Source organism: Gorilla gorilla, chromosome Y, assembly GCF_029281585.2.
Source record: "Gorilla gorilla gorilla isolate KB3781 chromosome Y, NHGRI_mGorGor1-v2.1_pri, whole genome shotgun sequence".
NCBI classification, from domain to species: domain Eukaryota; kingdom Metazoa; phylum Chordata; class Mammalia; order Primates; family Hominidae; genus Gorilla; species Gorilla gorilla.
The window spans coordinates 41,361,946-41,385,021 of NC_073248.2; the positions used below are offsets into that span (position 1 = coordinate 41,361,946).

General features: G+C 34.2%; 1 long non-coding RNA gene and 1 pseudogene across 1 annotated transcript; both read left to right on the plus strand.

Moving 5' to 3' along the window:
- Window positions 1–11,830: 11,830 nt before the first annotated feature.
- LOC129530446 (uncharacterized) lies at window positions 11,831–11,984 on the plus strand (annotated as a pseudogene).
- Window positions 11,985–16,670: 4,686 nt separating this feature from the next.
- On the plus strand, window positions 16,671–21,544 carry LOC129530209 (uncharacterized). Its single transcript, XR_008675757.1, has 3 exons — window positions 16,671–16,774; window positions 18,964–19,098; window positions 21,440–21,544. It is a non-coding gene; the product is annotated as an uncharacterized lncRNA (long non-coding RNA).
- Window positions 21,545–23,076: the final 1,532 nt, after the last annotated feature.

Consider the following 23,076-nt stretch of genomic DNA (forward strand, 5'->3'; position numbering starts at 1 on the left):
TAGCTCAAGTCTAGCTAAATATATGGTATACTGTATGGAGCAACTTCTGCACCACTGGGAACCATACTTCCTTCAAACTATGGAGCATCATCTCTGGTTCTTCTGTCCAAGGTGGCTCTGCAGCTGCTTCTCACTGCTCCTGCTGCTACACTCACCACCTGCTTTGTTCTTCTATCATTTTCTATTGTATTTTTTATTAAATGTTTCCAGATGGCAATATTGAGTGAGGCCAGGAAGAGAAATGTTTTGATGTAATTTTTCAAAACTCCTCTCCCTATGTGAAAGCCACCTCCCCTCACCCAGCATGTCCTTTGATATCCCCATCACTCCCCAGTTGCAAGTCTCATCCACATTCATTCCAAGCTTCAGTTAACTTCCATAGAATCAGATAGTCACCAATTGCACAGAATATGAACATCCACAAGAGGCCACAATTTGCTTTAACAAGTCTGATTATTGCAGCAAGGATTTTTTTGAAACAAACACAAAAATCCTTGAGAGCAACTCACTAAACAATGTTCAGTAATAGAGGAGACACTAAATAAATACATGGCCTAATAAAGATGTCTTGATTTACCCTCTGACAAAGTACAATCCTTCTTAGTATTTCCTCTGAAAGTGATAAAATTAGCTTGTGTCTTGTGTTAAAAAGGAATGCATTAACTTGAACTAGAAGACTTTCCACAGGGGTCAAGAATGTGACACAAATATTAACTATCCCATTAGTGGAATTGTCAGTTTGTATCCTCCACACACACGTTATAATTGTTAAATCAGTTATCAAATGCAAATTTGTCATTTCTCCAAGTTCAGTAGTTAGCCTTTTTCTGAAAACTGAACTCTGTATGCAGAGATTTTTTATTCATAGACAGCTCGAATTTAGCTGCATGTGTGACAGACTGTCTGAAGCAACTCTTTTACTTCTGTTGGTCCTTCATCCTCCTGGGGCTGTGAAACATGATCTATTGTGGTAGAACTTCATTAATGGCATACAAATGGTGAGTAATTACTAACGAGAGTAATCCTAATGATATGTAGAATGAAAATAAAAAATGTGAAGTAATTTTGAAAAGGATAAAGAAGTAAATTAAATAAGAATGCATTGCAAATACATTAGATTCATATCTAACATTATTGCTTTAGGAAATCGTTATCTTTCACCAAGAATACAATACTAATTGCATAAAAATCATGTACATACAAAAGTAGTCTCCCGTTTTTCCAGGAAAAAAATCTGAGTATAAATTCTAGAGTAGTCAAGTTTCTTATTTTAATTATAATTTAAGTTTTGGTCATCTCATTTATTAACTCTCTAATTTGCATATGTAAACCAAGCAATGTTTTCAGAAAACCATTACAATTTATAAATGTAAGGTGCCATTATTGAGAAAATATATTCCTCCATGAGTGGACGTGTCCCTTCTCCCACCCACTAATGATACAATAATATAGACTCACTGAATTCTATTAGTAAAGTAATACACTGCTACAAACACTAATTCTCTTCTCCAAGTACATGTTGATTTTCTGTATACATGTGAGTTGGTTAGAATGCATGTGCCTTATCTCTAACACTCAACAGAAAGATGAGCAAGGCTTGGGGTTTAGGTGAAGGTCGACCATGCCTTTGTGCATCAAGTGATCTGACATATCCTCAGTTGCACAGATGTTTTGAAACCCTTCTTCAAAGGCTGCTGCTGCATTTGTGGCATCTTTTGCACTTTTGACAAAGTAAGGATAGTCACTGTTCTCACTGCATAAGCTTCACTTCTTCTATAAACACCTGCCATTGGATTATGCCAGTCTTGGAATCCAGAATCACAAAAAGAACGCTCTCGGGTTCTTCTACCTCTGCATAACTTATGAACTCTTTCTTCCAGTTAGTTAAGTTCTGGAACCTTTGTAAATCGCTTATACTAAAAGTAAGGAGACAACTCTCAGAATCTCTGTAAAATGGCATCCTCAGGCTTTGCAATATCTCTTGACCTGCTGTGCCACAAATGTGCATGGTTAAAAAAAAGTCCATCCCTTTCAAATCTTATTTAAAATGTTCACATCTATTGCATGGAACAGTAGAGTATCAAACTTATTCATTACACATCTGTTCATAAATGAACTCCTCCCAATCCCACCATTTCCAAAGATAATTACTTTTAAAAGTGATGAATTTCCTTCCACTGTTCATCTCAAGGGCTTCAAGAGCCCTAGAAAATAAAAAAGGTACCATAACATTCCTTTTTACCTACATATTCTTCTATATGAGTCTATGAAAATCAGCATTTAGCTGAAATAAAACATAGCCCTAGGGAATATGTAATAATAAGACATTGTTTACTGAGCATGTAGCCATGAGCGGGCTACTATACTACCATGATTCTCTAAAACAACTAAAAGGGGCTCACTCTTCCCCTTTCTCAGGTCACAGTTGACTGTGAAGCTGGCACTTTAGCCTAAATGTCACATCAAAGCTCTTGTTATGAACAGTGATTCTATGAAAAGCGCCTCTCTGCTCATACTAAGCTCCACTACAGTTTGGTTAGAGATGGATAAAAGACAAAAGTTTGTAGGTTTCTGAAACAGCAAGATTTATACTTTAGGGAGTATATTTATGAGAAATGTCATAGAAGTTAGTGTTGAGAGAGCAGAAAACTGTATAGTTATGTCTGGGCCAAAAAGAAGAGCAAGGTTGAAGCTGTACATTTTGATCCACGCCTGTAATCCCAGCTCTTTGGGAGGCTGAGACAGGTGGATCACAAGGTCAGGAGTTTGAGACAAACATGAAAAACATACTGAAACCCTATTTCTACTAAATATACAAAAATTAGCCAGCTGTGATGGCGTGCACCTGTAAACGTAGATACTCAGGAGGCTGAGGCAGGAGAATCCCTTTAACCCGGGAGGAGAAGGTTGCAGTGAGTCAAGATCATACCCCTGCACTCCAGCTTGGGTAACAGAGAAAGACTCCATCACAAACAAACAAACAAGCAAACGCAAAAACAAACTAGCAAAGTAGGTTTAGTCTTTTCACATAGTCCCACATTTCTTGGAGACTTTGTTTCTTCCTTTTTATTCCATTTTTCTAATCTTTTCTTCATGCTTTATGGCATTAACTTGATCTTCAATCTCTGTGCTGTGTTTTTCGGCTCCATCATCTTGTTCATGTTTTTCTCTAAAATGATTATTCCAGTAAGCAATTCCCTGACCTTTTTTTTTGAGGTTCTTAGCTTCCTGGCTTTGGGTTAAAACATTCTCCTCTATCTCAGAAGAGTTTGTTGTTACCCACCTTCTGAAGCCTACTTCTGTCAATTCCTCAAACTCATTCTCTATTCAGTTTTGTTTTCTTGCTGGCGAGGAATTGTGATCTTTTGGAGGAGAAGAGCCATTCTCGTTTTTGGAATTTTCTGCCTTTTTGCCCTTGTTGTTGTTGTTGTTGTTTTATCTTTGTGCATTGATATTCCTTTGGTCTTTCACGTTGGTGACTTTTGAATAGTTTCTTTTTTTTTTTTTTTTTTTTTGGAAATCCTTTTAGTAGATGTTGATACTGTGCCTTTCTCTTACTAGTTTTCCTTCTAACAGTCAGGCCCTTCTGCTGCAGGTGTGCTGGACTTTGCTGCAGGTCCACTTCTGACCATTTTTGTCTGTGTATCACTATCAGAGAATGCAGAAAAGCAAAGATTGCTGCCTATTCCTTCCTCTGAAAGCTTCATCCCAGAGGGGCAGCCTCCAGGTGCCAGCCAGAGCACTCCTGTATGAAGTGTCTGTCGATACCTGCTGAGAGGAGTCCACCAGTCAAGAGGCATGGGATTTATGGATTTGCTTGAGGAGACAGTCTGTTGGAGATCTGCAGCTTTCTTCAGAGCCAGCAGGCAGGAAGGTTTAAGTCTGCTGAAGCTGCACCTACAGCCACTCCTTCCCCCCAGATGCTCTGTTTCAGGGAGATGGAAGTTTTATCTATAAGCCCCTAAATGGGGCTGCTACCATTCTTTCAGAGATGCCCTGACCAGAGAGGAGGAATCTAGGGAGGCAGTGTGGCTACAGCAGCTTGGCTGAGCTGCAGTGACTTCCCAGTGGCTTTGTTTACACTGTGAAGGGAAAACCACCTACTCGAGCCTCAGTATTGGCGGGTGCCCCTGTCCCCACCAATCTGAAGCATCCCAGATTAACTTCAGACTACTGCACTGGCAGCAAAGATTTCAAGGCAGTGGATTTTAGCTTGCTGGGCTCCATGGACATGACATCCACTGAGCTAGATAACTTGATATCCTGGCTTCTCCCCCCTGTCTAGGGAGTGAACCATTCTGTCTTTCTGGCATTTCAGGAGCCACTAGGGCACGAAAAAAAAAAGAAAGCTTCAAGCTAGCTCAGTGTCTTCCCAAACCAATTTTTAAATTTTTAATCAAAATGTACATTTTTATATCTTTTTACAATTTTTTATTGTTTTTATAAACCTCCCATGAAAATTTATGTTTAGCACTTTGGATTACATGTTATAATGAAATTTTAGCAATTTTTAACTTTATGTAAAACGCGTTAAGTTGTTTTGTTTGTTTTTCCTGTAAATGGCAGTAACACTAAACCCTTCCCCTCGGTATAATTGAATAGTATATTCGTACATTCTCGTACTTAACAATTAGCATTTCTGGGAAGCTGGATTTGCTATAAAGGTATCTTGAAAAATGTCTGTTTTGTTCTAGATGTCCCCAGACAATAGAAGAGACCCGGAATCCTCTTTATGAAAGAGGACAGTTACCTGAGAAAGCACTACATGTCCCCAAGGTTTCCTCTAGCTTAGTCCTATTGGTCCTTCGAAGAACTGGACAGCAGGCTGGACTTTCTCCAGCACCAAGAGAAAGCCAGGAAAAGGTAGATCTTACCAGACGACTGAATTAGTGTTGTCTGTTGGATGTTCCACTTGGAATTGTCAAAGGGACTCCAAGACTGGAGCTATATGAGGAACAGAGAATAAGAGAATGAGAGAGAGAGAGAGAGAGAGAAGAGGAAAGAGGGAGCCAGTGTTAGGGGTGGATTCCTGAGACTTGAGGGTTTTATAGACCTGGCCTGAGCCTTGCAGTTTCCTTCAGGTCATTTGTCCTTCTCACACAAACTGCTTGAAGAGTAAAATGAGAGAAAACATGGGGCAGGTGGCCAGAGACTCTCAGGATCCAGGAGTTAACTTAGGATAAGCTGCCACTGCCCACAGCTTCCTGGGATCCAACGGGGCTTCTACCCCCAACACTGGTCCTGAGTTTCAGCACCAAATGTAAAAATTAAAGAAAGAGGCGAGAAACCCAAAGGGCAGCATGACTGTCAACAAGGACAGGTTTATTTTGAATCAACCTGAGAGGGGTGGCTGGCCAGGTTAAGTCAGAGCCACACTCTCTTAACAAACTAAGAGATTTTCAAGATTCAGTCTCAGAGAGTTTATCAGTCTTGGACTGCTTCTGTGTCTCTTTGTTGTGGTTATCTGACAGAGAGAGCTATGGGTCTGTTTTCATACATCTTTCTGGAGTTGCAGGCATATTTCCCATGTCTGCTTCTAGCTTCCCTATCTTAGTGCACCTGAAGGGAAAGGAATGTGCTTATTATTTATAGTTAGAAGACAAGTGATTTCCTTGAAATGCATGAGGCTAAAAAGAGAGTTGGATGTTAAAGTGGTGATATTTGTTCAAGATGAAGGTGTTCCTTTTCTATCAATTTCTAGTCAGGTAATCGCACAACTATTAGTTTTTTTGTTTGTTTGTTTGTTTTGGAGTAATTATATACTTAGAAGTAAATTCTGTTGTCTGTAAATTCAAATCAGCAAATTTATATGACTCTATTTGATGTAGTTGCCTTACACAAACACATGCTTTATATTATAGATACATTATAACACCTGTGAGTTTTAAAAGTTATTTTATGGGAAGGAAGAGTGATTTCTTGACCCTCTGAAAAACAAGATTAAATTATTTTGTGTATTGAATATTCACAGTTATTAAGGAAATCCCTAAGGTTTATTTTTTTAAATTAACTTTTCATTAAATTGAAAGGTATTTTAGTAAAAACACTGTAACATAAAATTAAAATTAGTGATAATACAAATAACTAAATGGCTTTAATTATTCTGTTGAAGTTGTGGAAGTGTTGTTGTTATTTTAATTAGAGCAGCATACAATATCTACAAAAAAATTTACCAAAGCTCTTTATTTTCTCTCTCAAATAGGAATTTGTATTTAATAATTTTCTTTGTGAGATGTTTGCTCTTTATAAGAACAGGACTCTTTATTCAAATAGAAGCTGTTTTGTAATCTTGATTCTATTACACCAATGAATACTTCTTTTTCACAGAAATGTAACAACTTGAACAAGGGTGATCAGTTACTAAGAGGAGTATTTAATCTCCTGAGAAGAAAATATACAGAGCATAGCTATTATAATTACAGAAATATATTTAATTGCTTGTAACATATGCCAGTTTAGGTAAGATATTTTCATAATTTTATATCAATTAGGTTTTTATTTTTAAATACTAAACGAGAAGCACATTTTAATCGTTATAATACGTAAAGCATCCTAAAATACAAGCAATATTCCATATACATACATACATATACATATAAATATATATAAATGCATCCCAAATCTGTGTAACTTTAATGTATTTCATGTATTCTCAGGTTATTTATGCACTTGTTTCATTTTTCTGGTAATCTTTAAGTTTAGATATTGTACCTGATTGATGTTGTCTTTCTCTCTCTGTCTCTTTTTTTTTTTTTTTTTTTTTTTTTTAGATGGAGACTAGCTCTGTGGCTAGGCTGGAGTGCAAGGGCAAGATATTGGCTCACTGCAACCTCCGCCTCCTGTGTTCAAGTGATTCCTCAGCCTCAGCCTCCCTAAAAGCTGGGACTGCAGGCATGCCACCACGCCTGGCTAATATATACATTGGCCAAGATGGTCTCTCTCTTGACCTTGTGATCTGCACATCTCATCCTCCCAAAGTACTGTGATCACAGACTTGAGTCACCGTGCCCAGCAAATGTTATCTCTTAGTATTGCTTTTTGAAAACTACTGGCTTCCAGGTCATATGCCACACTATCTAAATCAGAATTTCTAGAACTTGGAAAAGGAATCTATATCCTTAAGGGATCTTAATTGGTCATTTTGTTTGTCAGTTTTAAAAATGTCTTCTATGAGAAACTTAGAATGTATGTGTGTTTTTGTTAAAATAATATAAGTAAAATAAAAAGTGATAATGTAAATAAATAATTTACTTAAATTTTTTGTTGATGTTAACATAAATTAAGAAATGTGATTTTCAGTAAATCTCTCTTAGGGTAGCCTGATTTTTCTCACATCAACCTATTGCACAGTACTACTAAAGGCATTAATAGATTGTCAAAAATGTAAAACAAAAATATTTGTACTGTTTTCAGTGTTAGGGCAACATTTCAAAATTACTAATTTATGGATATAGTTAAAATTTAATTACTACTAAATTTTATATTTATATGTGATGTTGATAAATATTATGTCACACTTATATGAATGATTGACTCAGACAATTAGGATTTCACTTTATGTAACTTGTTAAAGTCACAAATATTTTACTATCAAAACTAAGTTTTATGGTCACACATTCCTTTAATGAAAGTGTTATTTTATTTACCTTCAAGAGGAAATAAATTTTACCCTTTACTCTTCCTGCTCTGATCATCTCTGTGCTTTCTTTTTTCTCATCCTTGCCTGACTACATCTGAGATGCTGGGACACTTTTAGTAGAGTAGCAGCATATATCATACAAACATAAATACAATATTTATTTTAAATGTAAAAGTATAAAACTTAAGAACTCAAAAAAAATTGTTTTCCCCAATTTAACTTGAGATTTCAGTGGCTCATACACAACACATGATTGCTTTATAATATAACCTAAGTGTAATTTTAATTGACAAGGTTCATTATACATTTATACATCTTAAGGCATTTAGGCAGTGTGTTTTAGGTTTTTAGGAATTTTTGAATTTGAGGAAACTGAGTCAACACATTTGCAACACATTGTGTACTATTCCACGTGAGGCCCCAAAGGTACCCAATAATCAAACATACTAATGTTTCTATGAAGAGAAATGAATATTCCCATTAAGGGTGAAGGGTACATGAATGAAGACTTAATAGCTTCCGTCAATTAAGTCTTTATTACATCAGAAATCAAATTACATACCAACCTTATTTTTAAAAGCCTTGCTTAATTGAGCATTTTGAATTTCAGATAAAGGGTTTTGAATCTGTCTTAATTATGATTTTGAAAATACAGTACTGAATAAACAGCCCAGGTGGGATACAAAGCATCATAATAAACAAGAAAAATACAAAGTGACCTGCTGCCTGTTGTAGGGAGTATATGACTTAGATTTGGAGGTAAAAAGCATCTCGCAGTAGAAAAGACTTGCTTTGTTAAGCTTTTTTTTTTTTCTAAATAGCTACTTGGTACAGACTTAGTATTGACATAACTTGATTTTTAGCAATTATGTGCGATATTCAGTGTGACTTGATAAACCATTAGAGGATCACAAAAGGCATAAATTAGTAACATCTCACTGGCTATAGCATAGAAAGTTTCACAATAGACCACAGTAAGGAAGTATTCAAAATTACGTGTAGAAAAAGATTGTGGGTACTCTATGTTATGTAACTAACCTGCATGTTGTGCACATGTACCCTAAAACTTAAAGTATAATAAAAAAGAAAAACTAGCAATGTGGAAAATATGTGTGGACAGATTCATGAGCTCTTTATGAGTTACAATAGGTAGGTGTTGGTAATTGGATATTTGAGGAAGTGGAATAGGAAAGAGATGTTAACACCTGTGTCTCTTGTGTGATTTGATATGCCGAGGGAATAGTAATGCACTTTACTGATAGAAAGAAAAGAATCTGTTTGCGCGGATTGCGATTTAGAAGCATATGGGAGATCAAATAGAAAATTTTAATGGGGAGTTGCATACCTATGTCCAGAATTTGCAATCATCTAAAAGGATACATGTGTTACTACAGATGTAATAATGAAAAAAAGTCATAGAAAGGAATGTCATTGAATGGAAACTTTTTAAATAAATGTTAATGTTATCATGGTAGATAACCTTAAGTTATCCAAAAACAATCCATAGCCTCTAAGTAGTTAGTTTAACTTGTATGTAAGAAGGAGAGTTTTGTTTTGTTTTGTTTTGTTTTGTTTTTGAGGGAGTCTCACTCTGTCACCCAGACAGGAGGGCAGGAACACAATCTCGGCTCACTGAAACCTCTGCCTCCTGGGTTCAAGCAATTCTGCGTGTCAGCCTCCTGAGAAGCTGGGATTACAAGTGCCCACCATCACACCTGGCTAATTTTATATTTTTAGAAGAGATGGGGTTTCACAATCTTGGCCAGATTGGTTTTGAGAAAAATTATAATTTTAAAAAACTGTGGTTACACTCAAGACAGATCTTTAGCCTTCTTCTTGAGTTCTTAGCTGTATCATCTGCAGTAAAATAAGACCAAGATTGGCCAGTTAGTTACCCAACTCTGCTAGGAGATTAAAAGTTTTATTGTTCTAGGATTTTAGAAACAAATCATACTATATAACTGAAAACTCTATACACACATGCCCCCACACACACAAAATCATACACAATTTTCACTCAATAGACATTATAATAAGCATACCAAAAACCTGATTTTCACTCAATAGACATTATAATAAGCGTACTGAAAACCTGATAATAAACTAAATGTATTATAAAGCTGTAGAACACAATGATTAAAGCCAAATCATAATCTTAAATGTTAAACAACTGAAAATATTAGATTTTTAACAATTAAAGTTTTCTGATTGTTCTTTGGTCCAGCATCATAGATTTCAAGCAGATTAATTAATGTTGTAAAATGATATTAAGAGTTTCTATCAATGGGGTTTAATTTATACCATTTAAAAATAGTTTGTAGTCTTATATTGTTTACTATGTAACTTCTTTTATTTGCTCTAAAGTAAGGCTAAATCACATCTTAACCTCATCTCATCCAAGGAAGTGATTACAGGAAAATTATACATGTCGGGTCAATGTGGAAAACAGTGAATGTGGATTAATGTGGGTTTTTGGCAAGAATTTAGTATTCTCCTTATTAAGATTAGCTTGAAATATTTTGTGTAATGAATATTTAGTCTATTCAATAGGCGTTATTCAACAGATATATATCAACATCTGCTATGTACCAACCACTGTTCAAGGCAGCAAATAACAATATAGGCAAAGATAATATTAATCCAAATTGCACGTGAAAACAAATGATACTATTGATAATGTGGCAAATGATATGATTTTCACTTTATTATAATTTTTAAGAGAATAATACAATGAAATATGTCCTGTAAGTGTTAAAAAAAAGTCTATCCATGTTATTCTTTACCTGAAATAATTAGATTACACAAATTACATTTTTCAAAGGAAATTTATATTATAAATGCTCCTATGGCAAAAAAAAAAACCTAGCTTCTGACTTGGAATATAATATTACTATATTAAGTAAACACATGGTAGAGATAAAAAAACAATTTTATTTATCTTTCATGGTAATGACAAAAAAGGTAGAAGTCTCTTCTTTTTTGCATTTTTAATATTGACTCTTAAGAAGAGTAAACAATTTTCAGTGTCAATATGTTGCAATTTAGCCAGACCTAAAAGAAAAATGACTGATTATTAGCAAATCAGGAAAATTTTATTGTTGCCATTGTAAATTGCTTTAGCCATCATGTGTGTGTTCTTACACCATTATAATTGAAATCAATTTTCTACTGCCAATTTATATTGCTGTTCTATAATCATGGGATTCTTGCTTTACATTCTTAAATGTTGTCTCTGAAAAATGAGTGAATACCAAACAAGTTTTTCTTTTTTATTCAAAAAGTTAGCCTTAAAAGGCTATTCCTGTTTAATAAAAATAATGAGGTGATTGGCATATGGTGATGCATTTCTCTAATCCCAAGTAGTTGGAAGGCTCAGGCAGGAGTATTCCTTGAACCCTGGAGTGTGAGACCTCATTGAGCTATGAGCTATCATCATGCCACTGTAGTCCAGCCTGGGCCACAGAGCATAATCCTAAGTATAGAATAAAAAATAGAACTATGAAAAGTAATATAGCCTGACTGTTTTTAATTTACTTTTAGTAATGCATGCATAGTATATTTAGCCAAAACATTTTAAATTAGTAACATGCCAAGAGATCAGATGTCTTAGTCAGATTGCTAGCTAGCTCCTCAACTGGCTAAATATGTAATATTTGGCAAAGTGTTTCTCCTAACAGTAATTGATTTTTTTATTTGTTAAATGAATTTACTAATGCTACCCTCTTAGGGAACTAACTCTGATATTAATTAGATTACCTCAAAAACGTATTACATAATAGGCAATAAAATATTAGGCACATATTAGGCAATAAAATATTAGCTACAACTAGATATTACACATTATTTTCATCTGCTTATTTTAAAGCTCATAGTGCATATAATAAAATTCCAGCGACCGAAAATGACTGTTAGATACAATAAAACACTCTAAGAGTCATTATCAAAAATGAGCATATCAGTGTATAAAATGTATTGTAGTTTTATTTAACGGTTGTTTCATTGTTTACCATAGTGTTTTTTCTTACAATTTTGTGGAAGCCTGTGTCAGAGTTAAGAACTTTTATAGAAGAGAATAATCATGGATGATTGAAATTGACATTTTAAGCTGATACTGAAAATTATTGTAACTTCTATTACATTTATAGTTGTATTTTCTTTCAAAGGATAATGGAAGTCTTAAAAAGAAAATGGATACTTCCCTGACAGGGGAGATACCTAGGAATCCAACTTCCCAGGGCAAGGCTGATCTATTGCACTCTGGATGTGCCGACCCCTGAGATTTACAAAATTGTGGGAAACTCAACTGCATAATTTATGGAAATGAAGGACTGTGTTTGCACTTTCACGTGGAAAAAAGAAAAAAACAGAAAAGAAAAGAAAAATGACTTGTTTAGCGGATGTAGAAACTTGAAACTAGACCATATACTGGAAACAATTCAGTATGCCTACAAAAGTTGATCTCCAGCACAAAACAATAAAACATCAAATGGTTATTTCTTAGGCAGTTCAAATAGTGTTAGGATGACACTTGCAAAACCTTGCAAACTGAGTCCATATGAGGAGATGAGGGGCAGCACCCAAAGGAAGCAGATAAATCTGGGAAAAAGAGAAGTCATTGTTAAATGTGTAAGCCAATGATTATGTATTAATATTTCCCTTAAAAGTACTTATTTTATTAAATGGTTAACATTGATTTCTTTGACCTTAAAAAGTAGGTTTTCTTTTGGAAACGACTGGTATGAAATGGTCTAGAAATTATATAGCTAAAATAATTCAGATTTTTCCCTGAATTATAAATAATTTGCAGGAGTTGTGAAGATGTTAAAGATGCCAGCTTTTTTTGCATTTCTTAAAAGTTTATTCTAAATGAAGAAAATTAAATATAAAGTATAACGTTACTTTCATAATAAAATTGTCAATCTTTTTACATATTTTGAATTTGAAGCCAGATAATCAAGATTCCTTAGATGAGCACTAAGTGCTCTCCAACAGAAGATGCTACATTATGTCCTCATCCAACAGGCTTTATGTATCAACAGGTAAAAATAAATACACACATACATACATAAACTTTTTATTTTTCTTTTTCAAACTCATTTTGATCTTTACTTATATGGTCTTCAATTTTATTTTCTTACATATTTGGTAACATATCAGCTGTGACTTCAAATTAATAAAAAAATTATCGAAAGAAATAAAGGTTATTCAATTAGGAAAAGAGGAAGTCAAATTGTCCCTGTTTGCAGATGACGTGATTACATATCTAGAAAACCCCATTGTCTCAGCCCCAAATCTCCTTAAGCTGATAGGCAACTTCAGCAAAGTCTCAGGATACACAATCAATGTGCAAAAATCACAAGCATTCTTATATGCCAATAACAGACATAGGGCCAAATCATGAGTGAAATCCCATTCACAATTGCTTCAAAGAGAATACAATACCTAGGAATCCAGCTTACAAGGGACGTGGAGGTCCTCTACAAGCAGAACTACAAACCACTGTTCAATGAAATAAGAGGATACAAACAAATAGAAGAACCTTCCATGCTCATGGGTAGGAAGAATCAGTATCATGAAAATGGCCATACTGCCTAAGGCAATTTATAGATTCAATGCCATCCCCATCAAGCTACAAATGACTTTCTTCAAAGAATTTGGAAAAACTACTTTAAAGTTCATATGGAACCAAGAAATAGCCCACATTGCCAAGTTAATCCTAAGCCAAAAGAACAAAGCTGGAGGCATCAAACTACCTGACTTCAAACTATAGTACAAGGCTACAGTAACCAAAACAGCATGGTATTGGTACCAAAACAGAGATATAGACCAATGGAACAGAACAGAGCCCTCAGAAATAATGCCACATATCTACAACTATCTGATCTTTGACAAACCTGACAAAAACAAGAAATGGGGAAAGTATTCCCTATTTAATAAATGGTGCTGGGAAAACAGGCTAGCCGTATGTAGAAAGCTGAAACTGGGTGCCTTCCTTGCACCTTATATAAAAATTAATTCAAGATGGATTAAAAACTTAAATGTGAGACCTAAAACCATAAAATCCCTAGAAGAAAACCAAGGCAATACCATTCGGGACATAGGCATGTGCAAGGACTTCATGTCTAAAACACCACAAGCAATGGCAACAAAAGCCAGAATTAACAAATGGGATCTAATTCAACTAAAGAGTTGTGCACAGCAAAAGAAACTACCATCAGAGTGATCAGGCAACCTACAAAATGGGAGAAAAATTTTGCAATCTACTCATCTGATAAAGGGCTAATATCCAGAATCTATAATGAACTCTAACACATTTACAAGAAGAAAAAAAAACACCACCAAAAAGTGGGCAAAAATATGTACAGACTCTTTTCAAAAGAAGACATTTATGCAGCCAAAAGACACGTGAAAAAATGCTCATCATCACTGGCTATCAGAGAAATGCAAATCAAAACCACAATGAGATACCATCTCACACCAGTTAGAATGGCAATCATTAAAAAGTCAGGAAACAACAGGTGCTGGAGAGGATGTGGAGAAGTAGGAACACTTTTACAGTGTTAGTGGGACTGTAAACTAGTTCAACCATTGTGGAAGTCAGTGTGGCGATTCCTCAGCGATCTAGAACTAGAAAGATCATTTGATCCAGCCATCCCATTACTGGGTATATACCCAAAGGATTATAAATCTTGCTTCTTTAAAGACACATGCACAGGTATGTTTATTGCGGCACTATTCACAACAGCAAAGACTTGGAACCAAGCCAAATATCCAACAATGATAGACTAAGAAAATGTGGCACATACACACCATGGAATACTATGCAGCCATAAAACCTGATGAATTCATGTCCTTTGTAGGGACATGGATGAAGCTGGAAACCATCATTCTCAGCAAACTATCGTAAGGACAAAAAACCAAACACTGCATATTCTCACTCATAGGTGTGAATTGAACAATGAGAACACATGGACACAGGAAGGGAAACATCACACACTGGGGACTGTTTTGGGATGGGGTGAGTGGGGAGGGATAGCATTTGGAGATATACCTAATGTTAAACGACAAGTTAATGGGTGCAGCACACCAGCATGGCACATGTGTACATATGTAACTAACCTTCACTTTGTGCACATGTACCCCAAAACTTAAAGTCTAATTAAAAAAATTGTATCAAGCACCTACTAGAAAAGAAAAAGAGAAAAATTATATAGTACAGGTTTGGCAAGATGATCAGAAGGAGAATACTTTAAGTGTGGTCATGTTTTATTTTACCCTTGTGATATTTTCTTTGTCAATAGGTACTACCTTGTCGTAGTTCATAAAAATTTGTGATATTTCAATAAGAGCATAAAGTGATTTATTTATTCTTTCTCAAAATCTAGAGACAGCAAAAATTAACCATTTTATGGGCTTTAATACAAAGTTTGCTAAAAAGCAAACACTGATCAAAATATAAATAAACACCATTTATGAAAACTTCTAAGTTAAAATGAATATTTTTGTTAAAATTTTCTGGGAAGATTAGCCACAACGTGAGTAATGCAGCCTTCTCTTTTCTTGTCTTATCTTTTCTCTTTCTCTTTTTCTTTCTTTCTTTCTTTCTTTCTTTCTTTCTTTCTTTCTTTCTTTCTTTCTTTCTTTCTTTTCTTTCTTCCTTTCCTTCTTTCTTCCTTTGTTTTTTCTTTTGTTCCTTTCTTCTTTCCTTTCTTTCTTTCTTTTCTTTTTTTTTTTTTTTTTTGATGGAGTTTCACTCTTGTTGCCTGGGCTGGAGTGCAATGGTTGTGATCTTGGCTCACTGCAACTTCCACCCCAGGAGTTCAAGTGATTCTCCTGCCTCAGCCTCCCAAGTAGCTGGGATTAAATGCATGTGCCACCACACCTGGATAATTTTGTATTTTTGGTAGAGACAAGGTTTCACCTTGTTAGCCAGGGTGGTCTGGATCTCCTGACCTCACGATCCACCCTCCTCAGCCTCTCAAAGTGATGGGATTATTTTGAGTCATGACACCCAGCCAGGTTAATCATTTAACAGATTTTAGTGTGCTATAACATTTAGCATGACTTCTCACCAAGTTCATGTAGCCAAAAATTGGAATTACCTAAATTACAGCAGTTGTCCAGAGTAACAGCTCTATTGCTCAGAAACCTTATTTTTTATAACCAGAAAAAATCAAAGACGGGAAAAAATGTAAAAAACAAGCAGATTTTAATTCTACACATTCTTCACCTTTAATGTTTGATAGCTTAATTTCTTGCTGAGATAAAGATATTGCCATATTTTTAATAGAAATTCTTAAATATTACAACCAATATACACACTTTTCATATGTCACAATGTTTGGAGCATGGTAGATTGTATTTTTTTGTGCTGGGGCACTTTTGTGGTAGAATTTACTAAGGGATGCTTCTAAAATTCACTTCACCTAATTCCAGTAAAGTGCATATTATCAGAATCCACAGTAATTTGAAGCACCATTGTGCCAAGATTTCTGACTGTTTTGCTAGTCAATCACAATTTTCCTTGAAAGCAGTAAGTCTCCTAGTTTATTTCTATATTATTTTAAAGCTTTTGTCATTAGATGTAGGGTTTACTGAAGATAAAAGTGCCTTCTGATTTTAAATAATTAATATAATTTTGTATTTGATGTAATATCTGTATGCCCATGTTGGAAACAGTAGGATATGAAGTGTGTTGCATAGTGTAAGGATCAGCAATTCATTTGTTTGAACTGGTTACAATATATTATGTTTTTATCTTTTTATAGTATATAAGCATTAGCATTGAACACCATGAATGCAAAATGCAGTCTACATTAGTCAAGACCTATAAATACACTATCAGGGCTACTGATATTGGTATATTGTAATCCAACTATGTCATGTGTCTTCCTATATGGACTGTTGCTATTTGCGGTCTATGTTTCTCTTCTGGCCTAGACTTAGATTTTGGAATTTCTGTTCCTTAGAAAGTACGAAAGAAGTATGTTTAGATTAATCCCGTTTCTGCATTACTGCTGCACCTCTTTAAGGTTGCCACCTCAAGGGACTACATCATGATATCCTGTTTCTAATGACCTCCCAATCATCCTTCAGAAGATTCTTCAAATGGGGATCAACATGTCCTTATTTAAGGTACCCCTTAAATTTCTACTATTAAGTGGATGCCAGGATATGTTTCACCGCATTGAAAGTCCGTGTATCACATACTGGCATCTGTTTGACAGTCCAGTTTTCTATTGTTCACGTGGCCAGGATACTGATTATTGTTTACGACTCATGAATTCAAACAATTGCCTTTATAAAACAATCATTTAATAGCATACAGTTCAATCATTGAGCTAATTTACTCATTCAATCTTCAATTGGTCTTCCTTTCTGGTCTCTATGAGTGCCTGCCAACAGGACATTATACATTCACTTTGAAACTGCCATTCATCAACTAAGGAGGTTGTTGTTGTCAATAGGGAGCTTTTCAAAGGGCATTGCCCATCTGACAGTGGGATCCAGTAATTCCTGAGGTTATTGCAACCTACATGCTAGAAAATACCAGACTGCCTGCTCTTGAACAGGATTATCACCTCGTTGCACTTCCCTGGTAATATTTTCCTCTATAAAACCATCTTCTTATGGTATTTGAAAGTCTTCTGAGCACTTCCTCATTAGACTGTTTCTCTAATTTTCCCAACACTTTATACGTGTTGCAAGTTTTATAATTATTTTATGGTCTTCAGTCAAAGAAGCTGTCTCAACACTAAGGCAAGAAAACCCAGTAATTATCTTTCCAATGGCACATATTGTTTCATGGCATCCAGGGGCGCCCTGGACCACAATTTCCAGCTAATTCTGAAGAGGGACATGTGTGGCTTTTCTGCCATGTCCTCAGTCTGCCCAAGAACATGTTGCAAGTACTTCTAAAATCAGAATTTGGATCACAAAGTCTGAATGTGTGGAGAGAAAGAACTTTTTACAATTCAGAAATGGCCACATTTAGTGAAATTTCTTATTTAAACAGACCACTATTTATAATTTTTTAAACTGATACATTATAATTTTCCATATTTACAATGTAGAACTATTATCTTGATACATGCACACAATGAGCAATGACCAAATTTTTAAATGGCTTATTGGTAATTGGTATATTAGTGATTTCTGACATATATGACATATTTGTTTCAAGAACTTTCCAAATCTAAACTTCTAGTTATTATGAAATCTGTAATAAATTATTCATACCTATAACCTCCCTCCTATACAATCAAACTTTAGAACCTATTCTTTCTAGTTTGTACACATTAACTAACTATTTATTTGCTTAATGTCTTTCACAGCCCATAATAATCTGTCATTCTATTCTCTACCTATGTGAGATCAACTTTGTTATTTCTCACATATGAATAGAAACAACCAATCTTGTCCTTTATATTTCCTGGCAAATTTCACTTAAAATAATGTGTCTTAAATGAAGTATTTTGCCTTGGTAGTGTTTAGTTAACTTAATGAGGCTTTTATACAACTGAAATAATCACTCACCTAAAATTTAACTTAACTGTTACCAAAATTCTTTGGGTACATAGGATTGTACTTTGAAAACAGCTCAATGAACAAAGATGTCTTGAAGATGTCTTAGGACACAAATATTGTACTCTTCTATCTCCTGTCTTTATTAACTCTGATTTGTCTTCCAATTAATAAAAATATTCTGATAAATTATCTTGGGGATCAACATTAAAGGCTAAAAAAATCAGTAATGCACTCATTTAACTTTATAAATACAAGGAAAGAAGTTGAAACAAATAAAAAACTTGCTGAATAAAATTATATACATTTTGTATACTCCTAATTTTCAAAACACTTAAGTTACTTTTTATTTTTTACTCTTATTGCTGAGTTCAAATATAGACTATTATAACTGGGTTTACAGAATAGTTATCATAAAAGAATCATAAAACAATAACCTACACTGGAGATAATATAATATAGTAAAATTTGTTCAAGCAGGCAGGAGTAAGACAAATGAGTCGTCTGCCATGAGTAACTTTGGGGAATAAGTAACTTTGGGGGAACAAGTTACTTAGTCTCTGTAGGGTTCTGTATGTTCTTCTGGGAATAATGCATTTTCCAAATTACATAAGATTATTTACATGATGAAATCAGAATTATTAACACTGAATAAATATACCTATTAACCCTAGTTTCGGAAGGATGGGGTGGGGGGCATAGACAGAAGCTCCAAAAGTCAAAACATGATTGTAGCCATAGAACAAAGTACAGTTGCTTTCCAAGTATCTGAGGGGTTTATTGTTTTCGTTGTGTCATAGGTTTGTGATGAAGAAATAAACAATCCCCAGTTCCTGCCCTAGAGAAGCTCATTGCATAGAAAAAGGAACAAGGCAGATATACATGCCACAGTACAGTAATGAGACAACATAAATCACAAGCAACCCAGTCCAAAGGTAAGATACCTAATTTGAAATTTTATATTCTGTTTCTTTTGCTTCTTGCTGTTGTGAATAACCATCTCTATATGTGTTAAATTCAACCCTCTAGGAGTAACACAGGCTATCGTGTCAGAAATTACCTTCCAACTTTTCTTCCAATAGTGCCGGTTAATTAAGTATTGGTGAACATCCCATATGAAGATTCTACTAAAAGTAAAGCTACCCCAACTGCAATGCTGGATGATATAATTTTCTGGGTCTAAGAAAGAGGAAGAAAGTGTGTGTTTTGTAATTTCTATAAATCATTAAGTGCTGAGACACTGGTAACTGAAAGACAAACTATTTCTGCCAACCGAAAGGAAAAAATGAAGAAATTGTAGGAAAACAATTTATTACAGTAAAACTATTCTGATTTTTTAATTTAGTTTCTATCAATATCTACACAAAAAGTAAAATTCATAATAATAATAATAAAGATCTTGAATATAAACATTACCAAAATTTAGATATTCTATGTTTACTTATTTGGAGGTATATCCTAAATAGGTGATCTCCACTATAACCTAATTTTTTACTGCTGTATGTTCAAATTAAACTTTTCATAGGCAGTGTTATGGTAACTCTTAACTAATATTTTTTACAAAATCATGTAACATAATTTGAAGAACACATTTGATTCTTTAGCAGAAAAAGCTCTAATTTCATAAAAACATATTAGAGAATTTTAAAAATAAGCACAGCTTATGAAACACAGACAATATAAATATAGTAGTCATAGTTTCTTAGCGATTTAAGCCACATTATGAAAATGTACTTTCCACAAATTCTTTTAAAGAAGAATAATTGCAGAGAGAAAAACCGTAGCTGCTATCAGAATCTTCAAACTATTAGTAATTAATAATTAGAATTTACCTCACTGTTCTGCTTCTCATCTTCAAACAATCATTATCTATATTTTTACCTATGCATTCAATTGCAAGAATACTGTTTCCAGTGTGGCGGGAAACACATACACACACGTATGTATATCTATAACATGCATATAGATATATGTGGCTGCTGGATCACAGAATTCATATGATAAGTAGCACCAGCATTTTTGAGTCCTACAAGTCTTTCTGGCAGGTGAGATCTAACAGAGAGCAGATATTCCCACTCAAAAACTGCTTCACAACCTGAGATCAGAAGAAAAAACAATGCTTGTACTATGAAAATCATAATTCTGCCCACTCTTCTTTCCATCACGTGACAAATTAATATTGACAACAACTCATTTATCATCACAGCCATTTTGAAAGAGTACTTTGAATTTTCATACTAACAACAAATCAAGTGACCATTACAGATTTTTAACTTCAGACCCCTTAGGTACATAGTTTAATGCCATTACATCTGTTTGTTTGTTTAAAAAAGCATTTATTTTAAAAAATGTCTTTTGAATATATATATACATATATAAACTATGCCAATTCAATTGTTAAATAAATTAACATACAAGGCGTTTTTAAGAGGGGAAACTCTTCTCTTTACATAGATCTCACGAGACAAATAAAGATCTGACTTTTTAAGTGGTGAGTTTAGCTAGAAACTCCTACAATATGCTAGAAAATATACTCACCCAGAGAAAAACGTAAACAAATAGAATTTCACATTCATCAATTAAAGATCTGTACAGAATGCTGTGTTAACTGTATTATTAATCCTTGGTTTTCTCTTAAAATAAACTGAATTTTGTTATCATTTGCTGATTTACTTATATTAACTCCCAGCCTGAGTTTCTGTTCTGTGTAAGATTTGAACATTGATACTTACTTTGTTGGACTTATGTGGACATTTAGAAGTAATAAAATTCACTCAAAAGTTTTCTTCTCACATTATGATTTTTAAATCCATACCTCTCTTAGAATTTTACTAAAATAACATTAAGTAACTTTGAGGTTTGGGTTATAAAAATCATTTTAATGCACACATTTTAAATATAAAATTTGGACCATTAAATTTGGCTTCTGGATACTCTGAGGTTTCAGTATTTTTTAACATGTGATTCAATAAAACCCACTTTGGTTACCAACACCAAGTATAGGGGAGCACTTAAGAAATACACATATTTTTTAAAATTTAATATTGGCTGACATAAACGGTTTTAAATATATACCTGATGGCTACAAAACGTTAAACTAGTTGATCAAAAACAAACAAGCAAGAAAACTATGAGTTAATTTCTTCTAAATAAAAAATAGGCTTTCAAAGTAAACTATTATTAATGAAGAAAAACAGCTTTGTAATGTAAAAATTCACTAGTTGTTGCTTTCTCTCTGTAATATATTGCATTCAAACAGTCTACTATCTTTTTGAGGTTCTTTACACAGCCAATAGCTGGTGCTACAAGTAGATCAAAACCAGGACTGGTGGTAATGGAAGAGGAACAGACTGGAAGTGCTGGCTCTTCTGGCAGTTGTTTATTTCTTATACATTACAGTTAAGCTTTTGATGCAGCGAAGACAACAACATCAATTAATTCCTAGTAAGTTAGAAAAAGAAATCACATGTTATTAGTAGAAAATGTGTTATGAAAAATATGTCTTTTCAAGAAAATACTTTTATGTTTATTTGACATAAACATCTCATTATATCTTGAAACAATTTTGAATTTTGTTCCAAAGAAAAATCATTTCAAAAAACCCAAGAACAGTCAATGAATGTAATTCATTTCCAAAATTAGATTGTTGAAGAAATTTCTAAAACCTGAGAACTTTACCCAAAACAAAAATAACATTCTAAATTAACCTACTTTTTAAATTACATATTAATGGAAATAAATTTATTTTCAATAATAATAAAAGGCATTACAATTACATTATTTTTCTTGAATTATGAAGCATATAAAGAAATACATCAAAAATATAATATAAAAAATAAGTTTTTGCAAGATGGATTTTTTCTCAATTAGAAATTCAATCAAGGGACAGGTGTGGTGGCTCACACCTGTAATTCCAGCACTTTTGGAGGCCAAGGCAGGCAGCATACTTGAAGCCAGGAGCTTGACACAGGCCTGGCCAATATGGTGAAACCCCACCAGGTGTAGCCGTGCTCACCTGTAATCTAAGCTAATCAAGAAGTTCAGGCAGAATAATCACTTGAAACCAGGAAACAGGTGTTTGCAGTGTGCCAAGATTGCACTGCTGTACTCCAGCCAAAGAGACAGTGTGAGATTCCTTTATAAAAATAAAAGAAAATAAATTCAATCAATTAAGAATTGAGATATACTACTTATTTACTTTTCAATGTAGTTTCTGGCAACTTCGAACTGCAATTACAAAAATGTCTTAAATAAAGTGTGGCACACATTTCAAAGTTACTATAACCTCACCTCTACAAAAAGAAAGCTTTTCTTATTTAATGTACTCAATTTCATTTTATATTAAGTTCCAGGGTACATATGCAGGGCATACTAGTTTATTTCATAGGTAAACTTGTTCCATGATTGTTCACTGCAACTATTAACCCGTCACCGAGGTATTCAGCCCCACATAAATAAGCTATTTATTCTGAAGCTCTTTTTTTCTCTGCCCCCGGACAGACCAAGTTGAAAGCTGTTCTGTGTGTCTTTAATGTTCAGTGTGAACGTTTAATGATTGTGAGCATGGAGTGCTTGTTTTTTTGTTTCTCTGTTAGTTTTCTGAGGATGATGGCTTCCAGCTTCATCCATCTCCCTTCAGAGAACATGATTTCTTTCATTTTAGTGGCTGCATATTATTTCATGATGTATATGTGTCATGCTTTCTTTATCTAGTCTGTTACTGATGGGCATTTGAGTTAATTCAATGTCTTTGCTATTGTGATTAGTGCTGTAATAAACATACACATCCATGTATACTTAAACTAGAATGGCTTATTTTGAAAGGGAGCTATATACCCAGTAATGAAATTGCTGAGTCCAGTGGTATTTCTGGTTCTAAATATCTGATGAATTACTACACACTTTTCCACAAT